The 18,967-nt window shown below is 42.1% G+C and overlaps 1 protein-coding gene across 3 annotated transcripts in view; it reads left to right on the top strand.

Annotated features, from left to right (window-relative positions):
- The window catches only part of SLC7A2 (solute carrier family 7 member 2), a 122,674-nt gene that overhangs the window by 34,051 nt on the left and 69,656 nt on the right, over positions 1-18,967 (top strand). The window contains exon 1 of one of the 3 annotated variants that reach the window (XM_040418785.1): positions 13,418-13,696. The exons of 1 other annotated variant lie outside the window; for it this stretch is intronic. The gene's annotated coding sequence lies outside the window, so the exon portion shown is untranslated. Of the gene's footprint in view, positions 1-13,417; positions 13,697-18,967 lie in introns of those variants that run through there. One more of the 3 variants, XM_040418789.1, reaches the window with a different exon arrangement.

The following is an 18,967-nucleotide window of genomic DNA, read 5'->3' as shown; positions in this document are numbered from 1 at the left end:
TATCCTCTTAATCATCAACTGTAACCTGGAGGGAATTGTTGCTGCTCCTATAAAGCTGATCTTGCAGAGTGTACAGTCGTGGCCAAAAGTTTTGAGAATTACATAAATATTGGAAATTGGAAAAGTTGCTGCTTAAGTTTTTATAATAGCAATTTGCATATACTCCAGAATGTTATGAAGAGTGATCAGATGAATTGCATAGTCCTTCTTTGCCATGAAAATTAACTTAATCCCCAAAAAAACTTTCCACTGCATTTCATTGCTGTCATTGAAGGACCTGCTGAGATCATTTCAGTAATCGTCTTGTTAACTCACGTGAGAATGTTGATGAGCACAAGGCTGGAGATCATTATGTCATGCTGATTGGGTTAAAATGGCAGACTTGGCATGTTGAAAAGAGGGTGATGCTTGAAGTCATTGTTCTTCCATTGTTAACCTTGGTGACCTGCAAAGAAATGCGTGCAGCCATCATTGCGTTGCATAATAATGGCTTCACAGGCAAGGATATTGTGGCTACTAGGATTGCACCTCAATCAACAATTTATAGGATCATCAAGAACTTCAAGGAAAGAGGTTCAATTCTTGTTAAGAAGGCTTCAGGGCGTCCAAGAAAGTCCAGCAAGCGCCAGGATCGTCTCCTAAAGAGGATTCAGCTGTGGGATCGGAGTGCCACCAGTGCAGAGCTTGCTCAGGAATGGCAGCAGGCAGGTGTGAGCGCATCTGCATGCACAGTGAGGCGAAGACTTTTGGAAGATGACCTGGTGTCAAGAAGGGCAGCAAAGAAGCCACTTCTCTCCCAAAAAACCATCAGGGACAGATTGATCTTCTGCAGAAAGTATGGTGAATGGACTGCTGAGGACTGGGGCAAAGTCATATTATCCGATGACACCTCTTTCCGATTGTTTGGGGCATCTGGAAAAAGGCTTGTCCGGAGAAGAAAAGGTGAGCGCTATCAGTCCTGTGTCATGCCAACAGTAAAGCATCCTGAGACCATTCATGTGTGGGGTTGCTTCTCAGCCAAGGTTGTGGGCTCACTCACAATTTTGCCCAAAAACACAGCCATGAATAAAGAATGGTACCAAAACACCCTCCAACAGCAACTTCTTCCAACAATCCAACAACAGTTTGGTGAAGAACAATGCATTTTCCAGCACGATGGAGCACCATGCCATAAGGCAAAAGTGATAACTAAGTGGCTCGGGGACCAAAACGTTGACATTTTGGGTCCATGGCCTGGAAACTCCCCAGATCTTAATCCCATTGAGAACTTGTGGTCAATCCTCAAGAGGCGGGTGGACAAACAAAAACCCACTAATTCTGACAAACTCCAAGAAGTGATTATGAAAGAATGGGTTGCTATCAGTCAGGAATTGGCCCAGAAGTTGATTGAGAGCATGCCCAGTCGAATTGCAGAGGTCCTGAAAAAGAAGGGCCAACACTGCAAATACTGACTCTTTGCATAAATGTCATGTAATTGTCGATAAAAGCCTTTGAAACGTTTGAAGTGCGTGTAATTATATTTCATTACATCACAGAAACAACTGAAACAAAGATCTAAAAGCAGTTTAGCAGCAAACTTTGTAAAAACTAAAATTTGTGTCATTCTCAAAACTTTTGGCCACGACTGTACATTGGTAAAACTTAAAGGGAGGCTCCACTTCTTTCTGTGGCCAGCTCCTCTCTCACTGGTTTGATTGACAGGGCCAGGCAGTGGTCAAGGGGAGAGGGAAGGACTGACCACGGAGAGGAGCTTGGGTGCAACAAGAGCAATGGTGATGGAAAAAAAACAACTGCATTTTAATCAGGTGAACCACAGCTATATGTCTATGCAAGTAGTTTAATAGGGAGGTCACTGGTGACATATTTCCTTTAAAGGATACCTGCCATTTTTATAATAAAACTTTTCACATGTCATAGTTAGGGATGAGCAAATCGACTTCGGATGAAACATCCGGTGTCGATTCGCATAAAACTTCGTTCTAATACTGTACGGAGCAGGAGCTCTGTGCAGTATTAGAATGTATTGGCTCCGAAGAGCCGAAGTTATTGCTTCGCAAAGTCTCGCGAGACTTCACGAAATAACTTCATGAATTAATTTGTACTGTAAAAAAACATTTATTAGAACGAAGTTTTATGCGAATCGACTTCGGATGTTTCGGCCAAAGTCGATTCGCTCATCCCTATCATAGTGGCATATCAAAAGGTTTTACTGGGGGGGTTATCCCAGTGCTGAGAAGCCCACTGAACACTGGAAAGTAGGGGCAGAAGCAATATGCTGAGCACTGGGCTTCTTCGTCTCTGATCAAAGCAGTGCATGTCGTCATAGAAAGTCTACGGCCCATGTACTTCTAAGGCTGGGTTCATATCACGTTTTTCACCATTACCATTGTAAAAAAATGTATACTTTTTTTACCGGACTGTGCAGGATACAAGAACGTTGTGTGCTGTGTTTTGATATCCTTTGTTTTGTAACGTATACGTCAAACGAAGGCATAAACGTAATATGAACCCATCCTAAGCATGATTCTCACGGAAGAGCTGAAAAAATGACAAATGAAAGCCATAGGACCACAGTGCTCATCTGAATGCTTCTGCTCCTTCATACCGGTGATCAGTGGAGTCCAGGAGCTAAGAGTGTCCAGTGCAAAAGTTGTATGATGTGATAGTGATAAGCTACAGTGTATTATACAGTAAAATTGTAATATCCTAATATGCTCCAAGTGGCGGATTGGCCATAGACCTTACAGGGAAATTTCCCGGTGTGCTGATGCCCAGGGGGCTGCCTGGGCCCTCCTCATGGTCGGCCAGTGGAAGTTTTTGGGGATGTATTTTGTTCTGCTGGCAATATTTTGTGATGGACTGTGATATTTTGCTCTGTTGGGGAGATATAATGTGCCACAATATGGTATTGACTTAACTACAAAACAGGGCCACTTTTACTATTTTTTCCAGGGCCACTTTGAATTCCCAGTCTGCCCCTGATCACACCTGACCATAAGGCCTCATGCACACGACCGTGCCCTTTTTTGCGGTCCGCAAAATGGACAAGAATATGACATGCTATATTTTTTTTGCGGGGCCTCGGAACGGAGCAACGGATGCAGACACCACACAGAGTGCGGTCCGCATCTTTTGCAGCCCCATTGAAGTGAATGGGTCCGCATCCAAGCCGCAAAAACTGTGGCTCGGATGCGGACCGTAACTACGGTCGTGTGCATGAGGCCTCAGAGTCATGGTAGTCATGGAAGAATCACTTTTATGGGGCCTGTTTCTTGTCTAGAGAGTGGAGGAGCTGTCATGGTGACCAGCAGGTCCCTGTGTCCACTTCAGCTCTGATTATTACATTTAGTGCCACAACTTGGGGTTCCATCCATAGATTTACTGTAGTTCTAGGGACATTTTCCTAGGGTTGCTTCTTTTACACAACCACAACCTTGATCACCACAGAACTGTAGCACAGAGGCCACATATTGACATGACTGCCTTTTACAATACTGTAATGTATTACATCATATAAGCTTAAATGTACTTGCATTTTACACTAACATAACACATTTATCTTATGTCTCTTATATAATGTTCTGTAAGCCTTTTCTGATTACCACTGCTACAGTCATTGTGAAGAAAGTGTTATTTTATATCCAGCAGCTATATGAAATGATGTACGATAGATAGATAAATAGACAGGGATAGATAGATGCATATGCATAGACAGATAGCTAGATATACAGATTGATAGATATATACAGTATATGAACAAAACCATTGAGACACCTAGATATTAAACCTACAGGAGCTTTACGACATGCCTTTCTAAATCCATAGGCATTAGAAGGAGTTGGTCTACAAGAGAAGGTTTTCTGCCAGATTTTAGCGAATGTCTGTGGGAATTTTTGCCCATTCATCCAGAAGAGCATTTGTGAGGTCACACATTGATGTTGGATGAGACTGACCAAAACATCTGAATTCAAGGATTAAAAGGTGTTCCCCAATACTCTTGTCCATATAGTTTAGGAAAAATGGGAGATACGGGAACAATGTAGCCCAGACTCTTTCTATAACCCTCTGCCCACCGTATATGATTGCTATTCCAATCCCCACCATGTGTGGCTGAGGTGAGAATCACTCTTTAAGCTCAGTTTGGATTTTTGCTAATACCTCACCCTTGTGAATTGTACACAGTTTATCTCACATGTGGGCTGTGGGGCTCACATGCGAGTTTCTGTACAAGTGACAGGCGTACCTTTCCCACACTACACTATGTCTAGACTGATATGGACTTACTAAAGCTGATAGAAAGCTGACATCCAGACAAATTAGTTCCATGATCATGAGACAAACCATTCTAAAGATTTATCCAAATAATGGCAGTAGCCAGCTCACTTCCAGTTTAATACACCTTCTAATCCTCCAGTGAACTCCCTTTTGAACTAAGTTTCAGGCCATCAGCTGTGTTTCGGAAGACTGTGCACTTTATTTGGATGTAAAGAGAGGGCACCAACTTGTATGTATACACCTATTTCTTCCGGTCACTGCCTTCATGCTCTCGTTCATTTACAGAATACGTCACATCTTTTGTCTACTTCACCAAAGGTTTTTTAGACATGGCTTTTTGGGCCACCTTAGATTCTCCTTTTTATTTGAGATTGAGTTTTTTTGTAAATCTGAGAGTAGTATATATATATATATATATATATATATATATATATACAGTGGATATAAAAAGTCTACACACCCCTGTTAAAATGTCAGGTTTCTGTGATGTAAAAAAAATGAGACAAAGATAAATCATTTCAGAACTTTTTCCACCTTTAATGTGACCTATAAACTGTACAAACTCATTTGAAAAACAAACTGAAATCTTTTAGAGGGAAGAAAAATATAAAAATAAAATAATGTGGCTTTGTTGAAGCTCCTTTTGATTTTATTACAGCACTCAGTCTTTTGGGGTATGAGTCTATCAGCATGGCACATTTTGACTTGCCAAGATTTGCCCACTGTTCTTTACAAAAACAGTCCAAATCTGTCAGATTGCGAGGGCATCCCCTGTGCACAGCCCTCTTCAGATCACCCCACAGATTTTCAATCGGATTCAGGTTTGGCTCTGGCTGGGCCATTCCAAAACTTTAGTCTTCTTCTGGTGAAGCCATTCCTTTGTTGATTTGGATGTATGCTTTGGGTCGTTGTCATGCTGAAAGATGAAGTTCCTCTCCATGTTCAGCTTTCTAGCAGAAGCCTGAAGGTTTTGTGCCAATATTGACTGGTATTTGGAACTGTTAATAATTCCCTCTAGCTTAACTAAGGCCTCAGTTCCAGCTGAAGAAAAACAGCCTCAAAGCATGATGCTGCCACCACCATGCTTCACTGTGGGTATGGTGTTCTATTGGTGATGTGCAGTGTTGTTTATGCGCCAAACATATCTTTTGGAATTATGGCCAAAAAGTTCAACCTTGGTTTCATCAGACCATAACACCTTTTCCCACATGCTTTTGGGAGACTTCAGATGTGTTTTTGCAAAATGTAGCCTGGCTTGGATGTTTTTCTTCGTATGAAAAGGCTTTCGTCTTATCACTCTACCCCATAGCCCAGACATATGAAGAATACGGGAGATTGTTGTCACATGTACCACACAGCCAGTACTTGCCAGATATTCCTGAAGCTCCTTTAATGTTGCTGTAGGCCTCTTGGTAGCCTCCCAGAACAGTTTTCTTCTCGTCTTTTCATCAATTTTGGAGGGACGTTCAGTTCTTAGTAATGTCACTGTTGTGCCATATTTTCTCCACTTCACTGTGTTCCATTGTATATCTAATGCCTTGGAAATTCTTTTGTACCCTTCTCCTGACTGATACCTTTTAACAATGAGATCCCTTTAAAGCTTTGGAAGCTCTCTGTGGACCATGACTTTTGCAGTGGGATGCGACGAAGAAAATTTAAACTAGAGCAGCTGAACTTTATTTGGGGTTAATCAGAGGCACTTTAAATGATGGCAGGTGTATGCTGACTCCTATTTAACATGATTTTGAATGTGATTGCTTAATTCTGAACACAGCTACATATCCAGTTGTAAGAGGGTGTGCACACTTATGCAACCACATTATTTTTTTTTTTTTTGTTTTCTTTCCTCCACCTAAAAGATTTCAGTTTGTTTTTCAATTGAGTGGTACAGTTTATAGGTCACATTAAAGGTGGAAAAAGTTCTGAAATGATTTGTCTCATTTTTTTACATCACAGAAACCTGACATTTTAACAGGGGTGTGTAGACTTTTTATATCCACTATATATATATATATATATATATATATATATATATATATATATATATATATTATGTAGCAGATATCAGAAAGGACCTGTCACCCAAGTATGATGTTATCAAGCCAAGCTTTTCCATATGTCTCGCATGTATTGGGCACCAACGATGACCGGATGAGCCCCACTACAGTGTCTCCAGAAGGTCCCATATGCAACTCGGGCAGTCCAGCCCAACCTCCTCTGCCTCTGGAGCCAGCTGCCGAAAACGCTCCCACTGCAAACGACAGAGAGCATCAGCAATACAGTTGTCGACCCCGGGTACATGCTCCGCCACCACCCATGTATTGAGTGACAGACACTCCAATACCAGCCTCTGTAACAGCCGCACCACTAACGGCGACGAGGCTGACAACCCATTTATTGCCTGAACCACACCCAAATTGTCACAATGGAAATGAACCTTCCTATTTTGGAAAATCTCCCCCCACAACATTACCGCTACTACAATAGGGAAAAGTTCCAACAGTGCCAAATTCTTCACCTAACCTTCTCTTACCCAACTATCCGGCCATCCACCCGCACACCATTGAGCCCCGCAGTAAACACCATAACCAGAACCCCCCGCCATATCGGAAAAAAGCTCAAAATCGAACAAATCCACCACTTCACCCATAAACAGTGAACGACCATTATACCCATAGGCATAATCCGGCATGCAAAATTGAGTTTTCCCATGAGCAACTGAAGCTCACGCAGCTTAATCTTCTGCAACCGCCGCGCCCCTTGCAACTTCCCATTTTAAATCCTCCAGCTTATCCAGGGGCAACCTACATTCCATCCAAACCGTATCAATCACTATCCCTTAAAAACTCAATTCCATCGTCGGACTCACCATCTTTTCTGTCGCCAGGGGAACCCCAAACGAATCGAACAGCACGCCCAACGTGTGCAGCAACAATGAACAAACGTGCGAATCCGGGGGGCCAATACATAGGAAATTGTCGAAATAGTGAATGATGGATTCACATCCAGATGCATCCACTACCGCTTACTCCAGAAATGAGCTGAACATCTCAAAATACATGTATGACAAAGAACTACCCATCGGCAAACAACGATCCATGAAAATTCCCCCATCCCAAAAACACCCCAACAGATGCAAACTATCCGGATACGCTGCCTCAATATCCCTCTGCCAGTAACACCCCTTCACCGAACTTTCTAACCTACGCCACTGCCGCATCAAATGAGGTATAGACCACCGAAAATAAAGCCGGATCAATACCATCATTGACTGACGACCTCTTCGGAAAAGACAGATGAAAAAAGCAACACTTATTCAACTCCTTTTTTGGGACCACCACCAATAGCGACAAACGCAAATACACTAGTGGTGGTTTCAAAAATGGGCAAGGCATCCTACCTAACTGGACCTCTTTTTTCAATTTTTCCGCAACTACATCCGGGTGCTCCATCGCTGAACGCAAATTCTTTTTAACTAACACCGCGCCAAACGGAACAAACAGAATCCGAAAACCCCTCCTGCAACAAATTTTTCAGCCCTCTTATCTGGGTACCTATCAAGATACAGTTCCATCCTTTCCAGACGAACCAGCGTCTCCCTCTTTTCTATTAACATCACCCCCATTTTGCCTGCTTCCCCTGAAACACAGCTTGGCTCCGTGGGACACACCACAAGTGGAGCACTCGTACTTGAACTTGCACTTGGCTCTAAATTTACAACCCCTTTCATTGAATAGGAAGCACAATCTCCTTGCGGACGTTGCCGCAAAACCGGATTGTCACCCGCCCCCTAATTCACCCCGAAAGGACTGACCCAACCTAACTGGCGCTGTCACCTTCAACCACAAAGCGATGTCTTTGTGATCCCATCTAATATTCGGGCGTACCGCCTTCCGCTGCCTAAACTGCTCATCATAACACAGCCATGCTAGTCCCCCATACACCCGATAAGCCTCACCGATAGCGTCCATATAACAAAAAAGTGCTGAGCAACAATCCGGCGATTTTTCCCTGATCACACTTGCTAATACTGCGAACGCCTGTAGCCAGTTCGGGAACGTCCGCGGTATCAACCGATATCTATGCTTTTCTTCGTCCTCTTTCTTACCCTCATCCTTCCTATTTCTATCTAAATTAAACCTTTCCAAGGGAAGAAGGGAAAATATATCCACGTACTCCCCTTTCCAAATCCGCTCCCTCACCTCCTGCTTCAAATGCGCCCCCAACGGGCCCTCAAAACAAACATAGACTTCTCCTTTTGCTTTATTGTCCAACCTCACCACTTCCTCTTCCCCGGAACCACCAGCCTGCGTTTAGACCTACGCCGTGTTACCCCGTGAACCTAAGATGGCTGCACCAGAGCAGTCCTGTCCTCGTCTGTAATGTGGACAATATTGGAACATGTTCTATTTTTTTGCGGGGCTGCGAAAGGACATACGGATGCGGACAGCACACAAATTACACCTATGTGCTGTCCGTATTTTTTGAAGACCCATAGAAATGAAAGGGTCCATGTGCAATCCATAAAAATGTGAATCGAATGGCGACTCAAAATACAGTTATGTGCATGTATGTAGTCTAATACTGCTTAACCCAGGTGACAGTCTCCATTCATGTGGTTTTTTGCAGGTCAGCGATCGGAGTGGTATTATAATCCATAGAACATATGTTTAATCTACTGTGTACTTACTGTATTAGTTCTATGCCCTTCCCCCACATCTGTGAATACTTTGCCTCTCACTGCACATTTTGTCTGCATCTAGTATTAAAACAATATACAATTTAAGTAAAGGTCATTTTAATGATAATTATATTTTACACAATACGTTGGTAAAAGAGTATTGTATGCATCTTATATACCATAAATTGCAATTAAAAGTTGCACTAAATGAGAGCCATTCAAGATTAATCTCATTTTTTCCGTTCTTTGGCAGGTGGTATGCACAGAACCATGCACAATATTAAGTAAATTGTATCTTGTTTACGGTCAGTGATTTCTGGCCCAGAATCCATTAGTGTTGCAATTATGATAGGATGCACGTCAGCAGGTGACATTGCCCTCAACAGGTGACCATGTGTTTACATTTGAATGATAGAGCTGTTGAAAGCTTAAAGGGATTTTCCAGGGAGATTTTTTAAAAATAAAATAAAAAAGAATTAGGAGGTTAGTCGCCACCTCTGATCCCTGACGCTACCATTTTGCCACTGCTTTCTGTGGCTCTGGAAATTCTAGAAAAGACCCATTCAGCTAATTAGTGGCCATGGTGGTGAACAGCCTCAGCCAGTGATAGGCTGATAGGGCGCTAACATCGCTAGCATGTCAAGCCTGGACAGGAAGTGCAGAGCAGTGGGGACCAGAGTAGTAGTGCGGGAGGATCAGTGGAGGTGAGTAACAACTCTTTGTAGCTTTTGACATCTTTTTGCTTCTTTAAAAATCTGTATGGAAATTCCTTTATCCATTTTTCACACATACCTGGTAGTTAATATACAGTAAATAAAAAGATGAGTAACTTTGAAAAAAACACTTAGCAAACATATTATAGTCCACAGTTGTGTTCCCTATCTCTGCTGACTTCAGACCGAAAATCTCTGCGCTCTGTGACAGTGGCTCCATTTGAGTCAAAATCTGACTTTTTAGCAAGCCTTGGGACATTGTAGATATCTATCCATAGACAGCTGTCTCTGAGTGCTCGCCCCTCATCAGTATTGATAAGTTGACTATAGCGAGATGTTCTCCCATTTAGCTTTCACAATAAATGTTCAGGCCATGGAGCACCTCCAGTAAGTCCCCTACAGGGCTGGTCTCTTTAAAGGGAATCTGTCTGCCCACTTACATTCCGACGCTGTTCTCCCACAAATCAGCAGTAAAAGACATTGAGAAGACACCCGTGCTCACAAACATAATGGAGAGGACTCAAAGAGGAGTCCAGTCAATGCATTTTACTGCTGGTTTGTGGGAGCACAGCATCAGAATGTAAGTGAGTATGAAGACAAAAATGACATAATCTGACTCAGCACCACTTACACTATTCACTGCTTACTCTAGGTTGGGGGGTGGTTTGGAGCCGACAGATTCCCTTTATCTAGATCCAATATTCTACCTAAGCTGCATCCAAGGCCTCCCAGCCTGCTAGAATCCTACTCCATACTGGGGAGGGGCAAGCACCCCGAAACAACTGACTACAGATGGATATTTGGCTTGGCTTTTTTTCCTGTGTAATGTCCCAGGGCTTGCTAAAAAGTGAGATATTGACTCGTAGGCAGCCACTTCTACAAGGTGGTGCTAGTGAGATGGTTCTCTTTTTTTGGGAGATACCTCTGCATAATGCTGAGGGTGAAATCAGCAGCAGACCCACTGCATTTGCGCTATGAATACTTCACAGTCTGCACGATTTGCTGCAGATCTTCTGCTGTGAAATTCTTGCTGATATGCTGCAGATTTTCTAGTTTCAAAAATCTGCACTGACCCTTGTGGACATTACCCTAAATGTTCTGCAAGGAGTTGAGAGACTTGGTTATCAGACATTGACAGAATTGTGGGTGATATGAAGTAGTGATGTTGGGGGAATTAGTTGCTGTATTTGCAGTTGTGTGATGAGAAAACGCCAATTTACTGGAGGCAGCATGACATGACGGCAGTTGTAACATCAGAGACAGGTCCTACAACAGATCTTTAGGATCTTCTGTTTTTAGAACTTGCAGGTTAGCCATTGGTTTTCTTTTCATCATTGTATTCCAAAAGTGTAAACTTAGTCTTAAAGGAGGTATCCAACTCTTTGTAACTTTTGTATCCTCTGGCTAAGTCATCGACATCTGATTGGTGGGGATCTGACATGGGGCTGAGGTGTGCCTAGGCCACGTGACCGATGGTTGTGATGTCCCTGGTCTAGGGTTAGCTGCAAGAGGGTCACTGGGGTCTTCTCAGACAACTTATTGGCAGGGGTCCCAGGTGTGAGACCCCACCAATCAGATGCTGATGATCTATCCATCTTTCTCACAGTGTCTGATGCTTGATGATAAATCTGTCACATCTTTAGACTGTCTAGTCTAACTTTGCACCAACTATAAGTTGGTCTAGTTTAAGCAAAAAAATGGCTGGCAGAGGCACATTTCAAGCCATGCCCACGTTGCACTAGGCTAAGCGAGGCAGACGAGGCTTAAACAAGTTAGAAAATTGTCTAAAACACTTGATAAATACAGTGGAAAGAATATACCTCACTTACCCAATACTTTTTAAATCTGATTAGAAAAAGCAAAGCTCCAGAAAGGTGAAGATGCATTAAGAATTTAATAAGAACAGAATTTTTAACCTATTTAGTTAAAGTAAAATGGTGTCAAGGGTAGACATTCGATTTAGGGAACAATTCCAGTAATAATAGTGATAAGTTATATAAGGAAATTAAAGGGGTTATCCTATGATTAATATAAAAAATGAAAATCAGACATCATATAGTACATGACAACCTCTTTCTAACTAAGCTAGAACCAGCCCTGTACCTCACATGGATCCAGCGATCCCCCTATTCATTGCTTCAATTGCTCTGCTAGATTTATATCAAGCTGGTAGCTGAAGGGGACAATGGGAGTGTCTATTCTGCTGCAGCTAAGGGGGCATGTCCATGCCCTCCCTATCACAGCTCAGGGGGCGTGTCCATGCCCTCCCTATCACAGCTCAGGAGGCGTATCCATGCCCTCCCTATCACAGCTCAGGGGGCGTGTCCATGCTCTCCCTATCACAGCTCAGGGGGCGTGTCTATGCTCTCCCTATCACAGCTCAGGAGGCAGTTGTAGGATGAAACTGAGCATGTGCAGCCTTCCCAGTGAGCAGGACAAAGAAATAAGAAAAAAACAAACAGCAGGTGGCGCTATACAGATAGATGTTATTGAATAACTCAGTGGCTATGCCAAATTTTTAAGTACATGCAATTACAAAAGTATGCAGATCCAGGTGCTGGTTTGAAAACTGATGAATATTTTTCATGGGACAACCCCTATACGTGTAAGTGCCTTACCTCTCTCTGAGGTTGTGATTGTGATGACTTGGTAGAATGGTGATTGATGATCTTCTTACATTTACAGGGGGCAGGGGAGTAGCTACAGTGGAAGCAGGGGAAAAGGCTGCTACGGGGCCCAAACTCAGAAAGGGCCCATCCGGGAGAAGGACTGAACGATTTTATTGTCAGAGCCCTTTCAACAGTATTAAACAATGACATTATATACAGCGACATTATATCAGTATATTCACTCACCTAAAGAATTATTAAGAACATCTGTTCTATTTCTCATTAATGCAATTATCTAGTCAACCAATCACATGGCAGTTGCTACAATGAGTTCACTGTACTAAAATGGCCCCCACAGTCACCAGATCTCAACCCAATAGAGCATCTTTGGGATGTGGTGGAACGGGAGCTTCGTGCCCTGGATGTGCATCCCTCAAATCTCCATCAACTGCAAGATGCTATCCTATCAATATGGGCCAACATTTCTAAAGAATGCTATCAGCACCTTGTTGAATCAATGCCACGTAGAATTGAGGCAGTTCTGAAGGCAAAAGGGGGTCCAACACCGTATTAGTATGTTGTTCCTAATAATTCTTTAGGTGAGTGTATAGAGACATGAGTAAAGTATATAAGTGTAGGAAATCGATGGACGGCTGCCGGGCCTGGTCTGAGAGAGCGATCTTGACTAGTCGCAGGAGTGAGGGTTGCACAGGAGGAGGGGGTTGCTGGGGGGGGGCATATTTAAAAATTAGCTGTGGGGCCCAGTCAGTTCTTGTACTAATTAAGTCAAACTCTTTATATGGGACAATTACTGGGCCAATTATCAGGAATGAACCTTCGTATGAACGCTTGTTTTGAATATTAGCCCGTGTAAAGGGCAAAGCACTCCATCAGATGAAAGCATCTCTGGTGCAGGCACCAAAATCTGCCCAGAAATAATGAATCTGTAATGGGATGAGCGATTGCAGCAGTGATCATTCGTCCCCATGGAGAGGATGGCTGCATGTAAAGGCAGTTCTCACCTCCTCTGACAAGCGGATCATTTTGATAATGACTGCTGAGTTGGTCCATGTAAATATATCAAATCATACAATTTCTGACACTCGTCATCTGCTTGATGTTGCCTGACTAGAATATGTAAAACATCTCTCACTGCGGTGTAGTATTGGTCAGCAGACCACTGCCGGAAGCTCCCATTGGAGTGTGCTAGTGCTCTGACTTTTTTTTTCCTTCGGTCGCTATGTTTGAAAGAGAGCCATCCTGCTCCACATGGCTTATTCTGCGCTGAGCAGAGGAGCTCACTAGACTGGACACAACCTCAGGGCAGGATTCATACTGCTTCATGGTTCCTCTGCAGTCACAGGGCTATTTAACAGGAGAAGACTGAATTGGAGAGATTTATTGTAGCCTTTATTCTGGTGAGTATCATTTTATGCATTCTCTCTCTCTCTCTCTCTATATATATATATATATATATATATATATATATATATATATATACTGTTCTACAGATATACATTTATTTTTAAAGTACTTGAGTCCTGGATGCTTATGCTTGATGGCTTGGTCTCATTTCATTTTTTTTTTACCATTTTTAATGAAGAAAATAAGAAATGCTTTTGATCCAAATGAAGAATCTGTAGCAGCTGATGACTGGCATTTGGTGCTAGATGAATGAAACATTTAAATCAGTTTCAGTCAATGCCAGAAGACTTGGTGCCCTGATAAAAAGTGCAGCCTTTAAATCTGCTATTTAAAACTAATCGTTTGCCATTCATAACTATTTATAATAAAACTTGAATAAAGAGTGTTTGTATAAGGGCTCATGCACACGACCGTATGGCTTTTTCAGTGTTTTGCGGGCAGTTTTTTTGTTTCAGTAGTGTTTCCGGTTCCGTTCCGTTTTTCCGTATGGCATATACGGTACACAGTAATTACATAGAAAAAATTGGGCTGGGCATAACATTTTCAATAGATTGTTCCGCAAAAATGGAACGGGTATGGAAGACATACGGAGTACATTTCGTATGTGTTCCGTTTTTTTTTGTGGACCCATTGACTTGAATGGAGCCACGGAACGTGATTTGCGGGCAGTAATAGGACATGTTCTATCTTTGAACGGAAATACGGAAATGGAATGCATACGGAGTACATTTCGTTTTTTTGCGGAACCATTGAAATGAATGGTTCCTTATATGGACCGTATACGGAATGCAAAAAACAGCCCGTATACGGAACGCAAAAAAAAAAAGTTTGTGTGAATATGTATGCTGCTGCAGATTGTAGGAGCATAGCTGATTCCTCACATGACACTGATAATCCTCAGCATTCTGCTGATTTCTGTTACTGAACTATTGTATCTTCCTCATAGCTAGTACTTGTATCTATCTATCTATCTATCTATCTATCTATCTAATGTGTGCTGCTTTTTTCTTTTCTTTATCTATCTATCTATCTATCTATCTATCTATCTATCTATCTATTTCTCTTATATCTATTTTATATCTATCAATATGTCTAATATCTATCTTCTATCTGATATATATATATAATGTATATTTCTGATATTTATATATTTATCTATCTAACAAATTCTTTATCTGTCTCAAATCTATATATATCTATTTTATATCTATCAATCTCTCTAATATCTGATATCTATCTATTCTCTATATTTCTTATATCTAATTAGTGTTGATCGCGAATATTCTAATCGCAAATTTTTAACGCAAATATTGGCACTTCGAGAATTTGCGAATATCTAGAATATAGTGCTATATCTTTGTAATCACGAATATTCTAGATTTTTTTTCAGCAGTACCGATGATCCCTCACTGCTTCTTGCTTTTGGGCCAATGAGAAGGCTGCAATATATTTGGCTTTCGGAGTAGTGTGATTGCGAATTTTCATATCGCTAATTTTTATTGCGAATTTTCCGATTGCCGATTTTCGCAATCAAGAGAATAATGACTGGAGATCATGAATTCTTGAATTCACAAATATTTGCCCAAATATTCGCGAAATACTGCGAATTCGAATATTGCCCCTGCCGCTCATCACTGTATCTATCTATCTATCTATCTATCTATCTATCTATCTATCTATCTATCTATCTATCATCTTTGTAATATATATCAATCATCTATCTACCTATCTATTTTCTATCTTTGTCATATCTATCTCATTATGTAACTATTGATCTCTTATCTATCTCATATCCATCTATCTAGTTTCTATCTATCAATCTGTCTAATATCTATCTTTCTATCTACATTATCTTTCTGTCTAAAAGTTTTAGTTCTGTCTCAAAAAAAAACTTTGCAAGACAGGTCCATCATTGTGCGACGTATACATAGGCCATGTAGCAGCCTTTTCCAGATATTATACATGCTTATTTCACATAGCTGAGAGGTTCTTCAGAAGCCATGTTCTTATACAATGTAAGGGCTTGTAAATGTTTCTGCTTATGGAAAATATCATTTGCCTTAATCTCTGTTTCCCATATGGAGTCCTGCCACAGTGGAGCTTGCAATCTAATGTTATTGTGTCAGTCACGGACATACTAAGATCAGTTCTTATAGAAGCTATCTGTATCTAGCATACTTCTTTTAAATGGGTGGAAAAGCCATCTGCAAAGTCTAGGCAAATTTTGCCTCTGTTGGGAACTCATTGCCTTAGAGCTCCATGGCCGCCATGTTAGGCCTTAGCCCGCTTCTGCTGGGCATGGAGAAACGCCTCCCAATAATTTGAGTATATAACGTATAGCTCTTTTGTCCTTCTGGTTTCTGGTAGATGGACCTGTTTATAGTAATAGTAAGGTGTGCCCTATAATCCGTGATAGCTTTCTTCATAGATATATTGACTATAGTCGATGGGAAAGAGTTAAGTGATGAAATACCTGGTTAAGCCATTTGTCAGATAAATTTTCTGCTCATCTCTCAAAGAGGTGAGGGTCAAGTTTAGTTTGTGTAAGTGACTTTTTTTGTACACCCACGTTGCTTTCATGATAACATCGGTGAATCTTTAACTGGTGTGACAACAGTCAAGCTCCCTTGATGCCCTGTGACTGTAGTGACATATGCGGTTGTCCTGCTTTATCCTGTTCTTCTGACACTAATGTTTTCTCCACTTTGGGCAATTTCCACTTGTTAGAAGTGTCCCATGACAATAAACTTATCACGAGGTCTCACTGCTGTGACCCCAAGTTATCAGCAGGTTCTCCAGTAATATGTGGGGAAACCTGGCAGTAATTGTTCTATGTCTCTGCAGCGCCACCTCAGGATGAATGACGTCCTTTCAAGTCAATGGGCTGTTTGTGTAATACAGGAGCTAGAGGTGTTCCTTGTAACTGCTCTCCGTTCTGGCCAAGTGATGAGGATACTAAACAGAGAACCCCCTGTATTAACTCACAGTGCTCTGGTATGAGAAAATGGGTCTTGGAATCCAGAACTCCACTAGATGACATAGTATTTTCAACTTGTGTTTGGTAGGAATGGGATCTTCAAGGCCTTGTAAGGCTAGCTCAGATGAATATAATGATGCCTTTCACTTAGAGATCCTTTATTCATTATGGAGAAAAAGTACTTATAATCCATATGCAAATGAGAGGTCAAGTGCAGTGAGGGTTGCCCCAAGCCAATCTGTGCACCCTTGCTCCTCCTGCTTCCTCTTCCAGCCTTTGCCTCTCCTTCCTGATTGTCATCTCACCTGATCCTGTCAATCAAGAAGGAGAAGGAGGAGTTTAGAGGAAGCAGGAGGAGCAAGGGTGCACAGAGTGGCTTGGCCCAACCCTCAATGCACTTATCTGCTCATTTAAATATGGATTGAAAGTACTTTTTCTCCAGAATTAAGCAAAGATCTCTAAGTGAAAGGCATCGTAATATTTATCTGAGCTAGTCCTACAAGGCATTGTGCCTAGTTTAACTGTGAATTTCCTGGTGGCAGAGTTAGGGCTGTTTCACATGGGCAGATGACGTGCAGGTAATCTGCTGCGTGAAAGAGAGCCAAGCCCCGTTCCAGACAGCAGAGACACGGAGCAGTAACATGATAATGCTTTGTGCCTCTCTGTGACCTTTTTACTACATAATCTCAGTGAGATAAAGGTGTCACTGTGATTTTGTAGTAAAAAGATCACAGAGAGGCACGGAGCATTATCAATCATGTTAATGCTCCGTGTCTCTGCTGTCCGGGACGGGGCTTGGCTCTCTTTCACGCAGCAGATTACCGGCACGGCATCCGCTCGTGTTAAAGAGCCCTTAGGGCTCATGCACACAGCCGTAGCCATTTTCCAAAACATGGATACATGGTGCGTTACGAATAATAGAACAGCCCTATCCTTGTGCATAATGCGGACAAGAGTAGGACATGTTCTATATTGTTGTGGGGCAATGGAATGGACAAAACGGATGCGGACAGCACACGGTGTGCTTTCCACATGTTTGGTGGCTCCATTGAAGTGAATAGGTCCGTATCTGACACGCAGTAAATTTGGATCAGATGTAGACAAAAAATATGTTCATGTGCATGAGCCCTAATGCTGAGTTCACACCAGTTTTGTGTTTTTCATAGTTCTGCTCTGTCAAAGGAACAGAAAATGGAAAAAAAAACAAAAACAAATTGTGCTCAGTTTGTGACAGTCCCATCAGGTTTCAGTTATTTGTGATGGGAGAAAAAGTTGTGTCTGCTGTGCTCTTGCTCTTATCAAAAATAAAGAGCCTAAGGCCAAATTCACACGTCAGTGTTTTGATCAGTGTTTGGTCAGTGAGTTCCATCAGCGATTGTGAGCCAAAACCAGAGATAAGGTATAACAGAAAGATTTGCACCTCTTCTGTGTTTTTGACCTCACCTAGTTAGGCCTCCTGCACACGAACACGTCCGTGGGGCAGCCGCAGTGGATCGCGGACTCATTCACTTTAATGGGTCCGCGATCCAGCCGTTCCGCAAAAAGATAGGACATGTATGTTCTATCTTTTTGTGGAACGGAAGTACGGGATGAAACCCCATGGAAGCACTCCGTTCCGCCCCATTCCGCATCTCCGGATTTGCGGAACCATTGAAGTGAATGGGTGCACATCCGTGATGCGGAATGCACACGGAACGGTGCCTGTGTATTGCGGATCCGCAAATGCGGTCCGCAATACGGCAACGGGACATCTACGGTCGTGTGCAGAAGGCCTTAAATTAAACTTGAATTTGTTGCCACAATAGAAATGATGACTGTAGTGGATGAAAATAAATAAGTCCCATCTCATTAGACCCTCAGACTGTACCTCTTGGATTTATAGACTTTGATTTATTTTGCTGTATAACTGGTGCAACAGTCATCCAGGGCCATCTTTATAGGAGCTGTGTGTCTGACCCCCACCGATCAGATATAGATGAGCTATCCTGAGAATAGCTCACCAGTGTATAAAGGGGTTGTCTGAACCCTGGTAAAAAAAAATTGGGAAAGAAGGGATTCACCTTTTTCCTTACACAAACTTTGATGCGAGCGGATTACAACTATTAATATTTACCACGACAAAATATACACAGTCAAGTCACATTATTATGACCACCAGCTAATATCCTGAGTAATCACCGTGTGCAGCTCGGGCAGCAGCTAGACGGGCTGGGAGTCCTGGTAGGTTGTCACAGATATCTGGAGTCTCCCTGACTTCCCACAGCTGCTGAAGGCTGTGTCGGGGAGG

This window comes from Bufo bufo, chromosome 2 (assembly GCF_905171765.1).
Source record: "Bufo bufo chromosome 2, aBufBuf1.1, whole genome shotgun sequence".
Classification (NCBI taxonomy): Eukaryota; Metazoa; Chordata; class Amphibia; order Anura; family Bufonidae; genus Bufo; species Bufo bufo.
This window is presented reverse-complemented; position numbering and strand designations above follow the sequence as displayed.